The sequence below is a fragment of the Thalia democratica genome, unplaced genomic scaffold (genome assembly GCF_965202585.1).
Source record: "Thalia democratica unplaced genomic scaffold, ktThaDemo2.hap1.1 HAP1_SCAFFOLD_196, whole genome shotgun sequence".
NCBI classification, from domain to species: domain Eukaryota; kingdom Metazoa; phylum Chordata; class Thaliacea; order Salpida; family Salpidae; genus Thalia; species Thalia democratica.
In genome coordinates this window covers 46249-57742 of record NW_028139322.1, presented here as the reverse complement: position 1 = coordinate 57742, position 11494 = coordinate 46249, and positions in this window count along the sequence as shown.

Below are 11494 nucleotides of genomic sequence, written 5' to 3'. Positions count from 1 at the left end.
GAGCGGATAACTCTTTTCAACTGCATATTCTGGAAGCCTTATGTATTCAATCTTGAAGGCCCAGTTTATGTAAGCAGAAAAAGTTCGTATACCAAACTAACCTTTTTAAATCCTTATTTTAAGTAATATTATAGTAATTAGTTTCTTGTTAAGTTTTATTTTAAAGTGTAGTTTTATTTTTAATTTTTATCGCTGCTTTATTTTAGATTGTTTTCAATCTAACGGGTTTTATTAGTATACCAAATGTATACAGCAGCATAAGTAATTAGTTGATTTTTAACATTAGATTATTTACTAATTTTATATTTTAAACTTTAGTATGACTTTATTTCAGTTTCTATTCATTCTAACTCAGTAAGATACAATTTTTGATGAGCGTTATTACGAAAGTACTAAAATAAATTTAAGAAAAATGAAATGTATTCTGTTATATCATTTAAATTTAATGTTTGTACAAATTACAATAACAAAATGTGTTTTTTTTAATATTGTTAGGTAAGAAACAGATTAACTTTAGTGTTTTCTTTGTATGCTTTGTTTCTTATGTTTTTTAGTAGGTTATATGATGAGTTATGTCTAAAAAAAAGTTTGTACACTAGAATTTCTTTTTTGTAAATTTTCAAACATGAAGATATCTAGTTTTGTATATTTTTGTAAGCTTAAAAATCGATAGCAAAAGCGTTTTGTAAAACGTCATAAATTTTCTAACTAAAACAATTACTAGTTATTTTTGTCTGATACTTTTAAACAATTATTTAATAAACACTTTTTAAATAATAGTTTATTAAAAATTCAGATTGTTTTCTTTGTAAGAACAATGTGACGTGCATAAAAAAAAGCATTAAAACAAATAACAACATTAACGATTTAAATGTATATTTTATTAGCTAAAATGTTGACAGAAATATTTACATAGAACGATCTTGTTGAACATTTAAAAAGACAGCTTTGAATAATTTCACATTAAATAAATTAAAATAACAGTTTTCCTTACGTGTTGTGTTCAAAAGTGACTGGATTTTCTTTTAATTTCGACGAAGATTCTGCAAATTATTGATTTTTACAATAATTTCTATTTGCCATACAACGTAATACAGCTAAAATAATTTTTTTAATTTATTTTCGAAAATTAACTAATAATCACATATTGTTTTTGATGTTTAGTAAAAGATCTTAAAACGTACTTTCTATGTTTTAAACTAAAAATTATAACTCTTTATTCTATTTACTAACCGTTTTGATAAATTGACTTCTTTTTAGCAGCAGAATACATATCAATAATATCGTTTTGTGACTTCATCTGTAATGTTTAAACTGAAATAAGTCTATTTTTTATTAATTTAAACATATTAAATATAGAAATGTTTAACCTGATTTTTACCACTGCCTTGATCATCATCTGTATTTGGGGTATTTAGTAGAAATTTATTATTTAAGAACTGCTTCGGACTTCTTCTTGTTTTTTTTCGCAGGTTTAGATGAAGAAGATTTCTCCGGAGAATAGATTTTGGCTGCATATTGAGAAGTTCGCAAACTTCAATTAAATATTGTTACAAAAGTCTAGTAACAAAATTTATTCTTTTAGTTACTTTTTTCCCTAAACAATAAAGTCATTTTTTGCATAAACTTTATGCAAAGCAGCTAATTTATTTAATAATGGTCGGACAAAAGTGAAAGCAGAGCTCCTAGTGGTCGTTAATTCTTGTATCGGCGAAAGGGAATTTTATTGGTTGAAACCCATCACGGGTAAAGGGGACATGTTAAAGTTACTTGGCAACGAAACCAACGGTTGTCAGACAGCTACGTCATCTTGGTTTTTGTTGTTGTTGAGGGTTGATAGATATATGTGGCTTATTTTATTTGCGTCTTCGATAAGTTTACCCTGTGTTTTAAAATTTAGTTCTAAGTAATAATATAATCTATATAAATGTTGACTATTAATCCAAAAATATTTAAATGATTTGAATAAATATATCAAACTAAGTAAAGTGTGTTTAGAAAGTTTAGATAGAAGTGTTTGAATTTTCTATAAGTAAAACCTACATTTTACTACACTACATTTTATAAACGACTTATAAGATTGAAAACACTTACAGAATCAGTAAACAAAGCAGAGTTTTTCAGACACCACTCACATTCGCATTCGTTCTGATGATGAATGATCACCGATTTTGACATAAGAGCTTTCAGACTCTTCCCGTGATGTCTGATGCTCCTCTTCCAATCCTTGGCAGTCTCCCTCCCGCTTATCGCTTGGAACTCGTTGGGGTGCATCCAGCTTTGCTTGTCCCCAAGCTCGTACAAAATTGACTTGCCTGAGTTAATGAAAGAGATTGATGTTTGCTGTTTTTTTTTTGTATTTTATGAACTTTTGAAAGTTCTTGGATGTTTTCTTTAGCTTGATCATGAGAAATAAAAACCTTAAAAGTATGTTCTACCGATTCTAGTTAAAGCATAATTCAGCGCACACGAATTAAAAGAAAATTAGATAAAATTTTATGACAAATTTTAGAGTTAACACAAAAATAATTCTGTGCTTGTAAAAACTAACTTCTCGCAATACTGCAGTGCGTAAAGTTATGGAAAAGACGACACACTGTTAGTAATGAGATTAAACGAGAAGCGTGAGTCGTTTTATTCGTTTGTAGTTCTTCCTTTTATAAATTTTAAATACGCGCCTTGCTAGTGGGTTAATTAAATGGCAACACAAAGGTCATAAACCTTTCGAGCTATTTGTAACGTTGTACTATCTGAACAAGTGCAATAACTTTGCCAATTTTATGAGTGAAATTAATTTTTTTATCATACAAATTCAGATAAGTGTTATTAGCTGTTGCTCTATTAGTATAAGAAATACACATACAAGTTTATAAGATATAGTTTAGACTCTTACTTACCTTTTAAACATTTTTATTCAATAGTTCTACATAAGAAAAGAATAAAAGCCGCTAAAAAATTTTTAAAATTACTCTGTAAGCTCAAAAAATATAGTGAACGTACATTCGTAAATAGCTAAACTTGTTCTAAAAACTATATGTTTGTGAATAGTTTTGACTTTTATAACTAAGCGCATAAATAGATTACTAATCTATACTTTAACTTTCTGCTTCCTTCTAAAAAATGTTTTTATTTGAACTAATTTTAACTACCCACCTTTGCTACCCTGGCTGAGTCTTGCGATGTAGAGGAGGGCATTGTTGTCGCCGCAAGTCACCTCCAAAAACTCCTCTCCTCCTTCGTCCTTCTTCACTTCTACCTCCGAGCTGCTCACGTGACCTTTAGGCAAAAATATATAGTTATTACATAATATCAAAAACAAGTTGCCAAAAGAGAATTTTTCTTCCTTTCTTAAGTCAATAAAATAAACAATCAAATAAGGTGTTGTTGAATAAAAGTATTTATTTTTTTGTTTTTATGGTTGAAATAGTTTGAATTTTCACATTGAATTGTCATGAAACTTAATTGTAGTAATTTAGTTGTCGTAACTTTTTTTTTTGTTAACTATTGTAATTTTAATTGTCATAAATAAAACTTTATAACCTCAACAACCTGAAATTACTTATTCTAAAAAACAACTCATAATTACTGTCCTTATTTAAAATAAAAAATTAAAGTTTAAAACTAAATTAAACGAAATTACATATAGAAACACCAAGCAAAAAAGTAAATATATAATAAAATAATTGATATTCAAAATTATTTAAAACTTAATCATAGACACTTAACTTTTCAAACTTCTCTGAGAAAAATGTTTATTAATAAACTAATTCCTCGACAGCTAAGTTTTAACTTAAGTACAAAAATTTTTGTACAAGTTTAAACTTAAAATTTCTTCAGCAAAGTCAAAATAGCACCCGACGAAGTTAATTCTAAACTGGAACGGGAAGGAAGCTCGTCAATCGATAAATTAGACACGGAGCCAATGGTGACCTTCAGCAACGCGGATGAGACAGCAGCTAAGCCGTAAATCGCTAATACGGTAGTGGGATTATGTAAGGACCATGGAAGCGGTAATCAGTAATTGTCGCTGGTGACAACTTTAAACAGCAGATTCAAAACATTCGCCTTGCTGCTTTTACAAAAAATGTTAGCGGTGTCAACGCGCGAGCGGTATACAAACATCGACACTTGTATTAGTAAATCAATTTCGTTTCGCGCCTATCGCTCGCTGTTTACCCGCACATCAAAAACATCTTATCGTGACGTCATAATGATTTGTGTCGAAAGCGATTGCGTAAGACTTTCTTAACCACGCTTTCATGTATTTTATCGCGACTGCAGAAATAAGCTTCTTCAACAAGGTTGTAAACAAAAACATGTTTCTAATTTTAAACATTTTTAGCCTTTTTTTAAAGTAACTTCTTCTACGTACTTACGTTTTGTTAGTTGCATAATTAAAATCTGCAATAAAACCTGAATTATTTTTTCCTTTAATTTTCTATCAAAAAGTTAAAACGAAGAAAAAGAACTAAGCTTTAAAAGATGTTCAAAAGCCTTAATCTTTTTCTTTGCTTGAAAACTGATTATTTGAAATCAAAGTTTATGTAAACATTTTTATCCTTGATATATCTAAAAAACCACAAAACAACACTCATATCATAATTTACAGCTTTAAGCTTTTTCGTGGTTTAATCTGACATTTATCTTTCGTGCGTTCTAAGTTTTTAACTTTCTTTTTAGCTCAACCAAAATAACCCTGAAATTTTGGGTAGCGAAAAGGCTTCTTGTAAAATCGATATTCCTGGTCAATTCTTTCGAGAAACGGCATGGCAAACATCAACCTCGAGCAAAATGATTGAAAAGAAAAAAACAAAAAAGCAAATTCATAATCCCTTTGCACACAAAATTATCTGCGATGTTGGCAGCAAACCCGTCTGTATTGACCTTACAAAACTCCTCGCGCATTTTGTTTTTTGAAAACTGCAACGCGTAACAACCGCGATGTGAGAAGCCTTTCTGCTGTGTCTGGAAATTTTAGAAAATAATTAGTCAAAAGTCTTTCTGAACACAGCGGCATTTTTGCTCACCGTGTGTAGTTCTATACAGTCGGGATTTAGAGAAGATTAATCAGAATTTGTCTAACTTGTCAATTGTATCTAGTTTAGGCGCAAAATTGCCTATGCGCAGCAAAAATGACTTTTGATAGAAATTTAGATTACTGTGAACTTTTAACTCGTTGCTAAAAAAACGTCAAAAATCAATAGTGAAACGAGAAACAGAACAAAAAACAACTTGACATGTAAAACAACCCTACACTTCTACTGATAATTAATTATCTAAAACAAAACTTCAGGCAAAAAGTATAAGCGATCTCAAATAATAAAAAAAAAGGAGAAAAAATACTCGAGTGGTAGCCAATCTGACAGGGGAGTTTCATCCGTAAACAAACGCCGTGCGTTGTCATGGAAACCGAACGTTATTTGGTTGCTTTCTTAGATCGGGGTTTGATTTTCTGAAGGGTCAACTAACAAGTTATAGAGAAATTTTAAAATCTTTAGCGTGCAAAATCAGATTTTTGCTCGAAGCTGTTGTTCATTTGCTTGGGGAATTACATAAAAAATTACTCAGTTCCCCTTGAATGTAACCTACTTTAAAATTATTCCACTTCTTTTTGTAGACTTACTATTTGATAAAAAATGTTTTAGTTTGTCTCAAACCTTTTGTACATCGTCGTAGTAATTGTTTATAAAAAGATTATATAAAAAACAGCTTAGACAGCTAAATCTACATTGATTTCTCAACATGTCCCTCCACATTAATAATTTTATAATGACCAACCGTTGTTGTTGTCGGTTTCCACCCCGTTGCTACTGGAACTCTGGGCTGTAGTCCTCTGATACCAGAAGTTGGCTGTTTTGACAGACAAACTTTTGTTTTGGTGACGTCACAGTAGAATTTGATTGTTGCTGAGTGATGACCAGATTATGGTTGCTACTAAAAATTTCAAAGTTTTAAAGTTAATAGTTGTTGTGGATAAAAGTTGTATATTTTGAAAAGTTCTATAACACCTTAAATAAAATTTTTATTAAATTTTGGTTTATTGTGTGTTTTAAATTTCAATTTACCAAATATTTATATAAAAAAACATTATTAGTTTAATTTCATATATATATTTTTGTTTTAAAGTACTTTGTTGTAAATTTAAAACATTTATTTTGTACTCAAAAAATAAGCTTTTATCAATATAAAAATTATTAACAATACTTTCTTTAACGCTAGAATTTTGAACACATCAAAAAATACTTCCGTAGAAAATGTGCTGTTTTCAAATAGTGGTAAGTTTGGAAAGTTCATCATATTTTCCTGTTTCTGATTTGAATTTTTCTGGTATATCAGGTTCAATGTTTGCAAACTTAAAAGGCAATGGTTTGTTTGGTGGTAATACAAAACTTGTACATGCAAAATTTTCTCTACATTTTCATTTAATCATTGTACACGTTTAGGCTTGTTTTCAAATGTAGATAAAACGCAACAAAAATATCTAAAACACTTTAGCCATGTGTCAATAAATTAAACTAAAACTGTCATTTTTCATTAAGTAACATCTTATGAAGAATAATAAGTAACTATATCAACAAATACTTTTGATCAACTAATTATTTTTAATAATTACGAGATAAAAACGAAATGATCAACATGGTAACGCGATCGTTCATCAGATAATCTATCACGTGACAACTAATCACGTGGCAACCAGGGTGACTTTGCAGTTCATCTGCAAAAATGGTGTCAAATGTTCATCTTTTCAGTTGACAGATAAGTAGCTTCGGTGAAAAGCAGGATAATAGTTTACCGTCGGTATTGTACTGATGATAGACAAAAGAACTAAGTTTGTTGAAAAATAGGTCTGAAGTTGATCGAAAACAACAAAACTCATTATAATGGGGCTAGAGACTTTTTTTTCAACAGACATAAAAAAAATCAAAAAGAATAAATTTCTTGAAGTATGTTTGGCAAAATTGTTTTTTTTTTAATTTTACTAATGTTTTTAAACTCTATGTGCACTTTTATTTTTACTCTAAAACAGTCCTGCTAATTTAATAAAAATTTTCGTTTTTTTTCAAATTAGTCTAAATTTTTGTATGATGAGTTAAAAATAACCTGACAACTCTGATGTTTTTTTTTATTTTATTGTTTTTAATTTAGTCAAAAAACAAACGTGTTATTTTGATAGGTTTTTGAAAAGTTAATGGCAACGGCTTTTATTTAAACAGCTAAACGTGTAGTAATATAAGTAAGCTTTATTGGCAGTTAAAATACGAGTTAAAACACATTTTAAGCTGCTTTGATGTGCTGTATTATTTATCATAGCTGTATTATCATAGAACTTTTTATACAACTTTAATTCTAAAAACATCGAACTTCACAAATTGGCGAGAAAAAGCTAAACTATTTCTAAAGAATTCCTAAGTTATTCGATACTTTAAAAAATTAATTCTACTTAATTTAAATGGGGAAGAAAAAAAAGTTCTATCAAAAACCTAACTTACTTATTTCTTTGTCGAGGTCATTTAAGAACTCACTAATTAACCTGATTTTGGCATTCAAAATGTAGCGGGTCGAACCTCGAATATTCATCACCGTTTTTATGTTTAGCCCAAGCATAATTAATCCCACTGAAATTAGGGGTAATTTGCGAAGTATCTCAAGAAAAGGGTTACCAGGCAACATAGCTGCCGGGTAGTTACCCACATACTGACAAAGTCGGGTTGAGGAAAAAATATCCCTATGCTATGCACCTGATTGGCTAAAAATTGTCGATAAACTGGGAGAAACATCTGTAATAGCTGAAGAATCCATTAATTACTTTAAAAAAAAACTAGTTCCTTTTTTTATAAAATGTTTCAATTATTTTAGAAAACTTTTAATTATAATAAATTTGTTTTAGAGTTTTACGTAATAAGTAAAACTAGGTTGTACAATAAAAAAATATCTAGTAGTTAGTAATTTTTTGATCAGAAAGTTTTTATATTAGCAGAAAATAGTTTAAAGGTTACAAATGACCAATTATGTTTTATTTTTATGCTTTTGTAAAATTAAGTGATTCGTACTTAATTTTAATTTATCACTCTCAAGACATTATAAAATAAATAGCAAAGTAACTAAAATCGATATTGTAATTTTTTTTAAATACTACTATTAAAGTTATAACAATCAATTAAGGTTATTGTTATGTACACATGTTCTAAAATTAAAACAACAATTAAACTGAAATTATTGATCTACAATGTTTAGATTAAACAAACACACATCAAATATAAATTAACAATTGTAAAAGATTTAGTTTATTATACTTTTACAAAATCCAGCTTTAAAATACTTTGTAAAAAAGATCAACAGTACTTTGAACTTTGCTAATAACCATTTTTAACAAATCAAACTACAACACATCTAAATATCCCTCTAAATCAAAACTAAATATAAAAACGAAAAAACTTAAAATAAAAAAGACTAAAAGCCTAATTATAACTTCTAAATTACGTGACCTTTACAATACTTAGCTTCCACGGCAACCAATGCTAGTCGCAAATTGAAATGTGTTTAAAGTTTGCATGGTAATTAATTTTCTTCTGATGGCAATAACCTGTGTAAAGAAGAAAAACTTGACCTCACATCAGCAAGTGGTGTGCAAATAGTGAAATATCGGCACGACGCTGTGCGAACAACTTCAATGCGAAGTTAACGAACGAAGCGTAAATTCACTAAAGTTTAACTATTTGTTTTTTTTCTCGTTTTTTCGCCAATAATAAGCCTATCTAACGAGCGCACGATAGGCGGAAAGGGGTAATTAACGCATGGTGTGTGGTAGCACCTCGTGTTGAAAACTTGATGCGGTTAAAAGCAGATAAAAAGGTGAGGTGAAAGCCTGCGAGGTCGGCGACGTTTTGAGCTTTGTGTTCGGAAATAGACGTAAAGATTTTCGTCTGTAACTCATTTTTTATTTTGTCATAAGGATTTTTTCAAGTTTACTGCTTCATGCGCTAGTTGGTTTTTAAATAATTTTTTTATCTATTTAGGCACAAAAAAAGTATTTTAAAAGTGATTTATAAGCTCTAAATGTTTTACTTTAAAGTTTTGATTTTTAAGTTACATATTTTTTTTTATATCCAGTAGAATCAAAGTTGAAAACAAAGAATACGTAATACCGTCATAACATGTCTCGGTGATAAGAAGCAAAACTAAAGTTATTGAAACACGTATGTGTGGAAGGTTACTAACGCGCGCGAAATACACTTAAGAGCTATTATGGCGATCGTGCCAACAGTAAACCACCGCTGCCAGCAAAAAATCCGCTGCTAATTCGCTGCCTCTCTAATTAACGGCATAAGGAGCTTTTGCTTAGAAGAAAAGCTGAAGTGAGTTCAATACCAAGTCGATGCCAATCATTCACATACAACTTGCCCCCACCTAATTTTGCTACTTCTCATCTTGCTGAGATAATACCCTTCGTTTCGTTCATCTGCAAACTGCTATCTCTTGTCACTCATGAAAGATGGAAAGAAGATTCGAGATTTCGTATTTGTGACGTCGCTTTGAAGGGGGGAAATGAAGTTCGTCGTGGAAAATTGCTGGTTGTTTTATTGTTGAGTTGAAATTTGCGAAGCTCGTCAGAATGCCGCCTATTGCTCGTCGATATTCAAATGTTGAATTTTAGATGAACTATCTTCAAACTATATTCGAAAATTTACTAGCTGGTCAGAAATTATTATTTCAATGTTTTTCTAGGCATTATTATGAGTTTGTTGTAAAAGCTCTTTAATTGTACAATTTTTCTTATTTTATTAACATTTTTTATGAATAAAACGTATTTAAATATTTTTTAAGATTTTGTTCTTTAGAAAATTTCACAAATGTTTTACTAAACTTGACTTTATTTTTAAGTAAACTGTAGAATACTTTGTAGTATTGTATTTTAAATAGTAGGTCACAAAAAATACAAACAACTAGTTGTGTAAAGTTCCATAAACTCCATTATTAATATATGTTTGTTTGCTATTTAGCTTAAAGTAGCTAACTTTAACAAATTTTGTATAATTAATGCAAAAAATGTTGTATTTTTACCTACCTTGATTCAAGCTTTGATATTTATTTCAATAAATGCTCACATTTCTTAACCAACTATAAGTGTCAAATTGCTTTTAAGTTTCGTTTATTTAAGAATTTAACTGAAAATTGAAAGTTTTCTTTCAACACCATTCATTAATACTAGCTAAAATATGAAGTTCAATCTACACAAATTATGCCCTGATTTCCGAACCAACTTTGAATACTTATGCTTTATTGTGATAAGTAGTTATTAAATTTTACTGAAAAAATATAAAGACTCAAAGTATTTTTCGGTCGTCCAGTTTAGCTGAGACTGAAAATGAAATCGGGTTTATAAAACCAGCTTGTTTGGCACGAAGTTTTGTTGAAACAATGAAAAAGTTTGTTTACTGCTTTCGTGTTTTAAGTAGATAATTTAACTGAGTTATCCGAGTGACATCGGCTTTAATGGTTAGTATTTATATATTTCAAGTTGTTTAAATTAGACACTGTTGTTGCATTCATAAACATGCCAAGTTCTAGCTAATCTTCAAAAAGGTTAATTAAAAACAATATTTCAACTTGACTTTCTAATAAATTAAGTTTACAAAGAAACAGATAGTGATTAAACTGTCAAACTTCTTAATAAACTTATTATTTTTCTGGTCTAAACCCTAGGTGTAAAATGTAGAACCACTTCACTTTTAAAGATAAACTTCCTTCCTAAGTTCTTTAAACTATTGTTTAGGATGTTTAACATTAAACTTAGACAGCTTAAAAACAATAATATGTTCTTTAAAATTTATGAAAACATACTTAGTTCTCTTTGTCTTGAGTCTATAAACTGTAAAATAATGTGTTTGAAATTTCTTATTCAAACAAACAATTTAAATCAGAACCTTTAACTTTAAATACAATCTTACAATGTTTTAAGGTTTAAATTTTTTTATACGAAATATTTATATACCTTAAAAAATTGTTTATAAAAAAGCACTATATACATGATACCAGAAATCGTTGATTCTTAGACTCAACATTTTTGTTAATAAATTTAACTAAAACTTCTTTTTGTCTTATTACTGCATACTTTTATTTTTTATTTAACAACTAAAAAAATATTGTTTATTAACGGAATACTTCTTGAATCAAAGCTTATGTATCAAAACATTTAACAGATACTTATGCTTTAGCTTTTACAGTGTCGTTGTTTGAACTAATAAATTGAAATGTCAAAACTTAAACTGACGAATTTTTTCATAAATTCAATCTTTGTATTTTGAAATTACGTAGTTTAAAGTTCGTAATTCAAAACAGTTTAGTTTGAATTATCGTGTTTGGAACTGTCGTATTTTTGGAATGTCAGAACTTAAGTATTAAATTTAAATTAGCATATATTAAAAATTCGATACTTGAGTATGAAGCCTGACTTCGGCTTATATAACTTGATCTGTCGTATTACAGTTGTCGG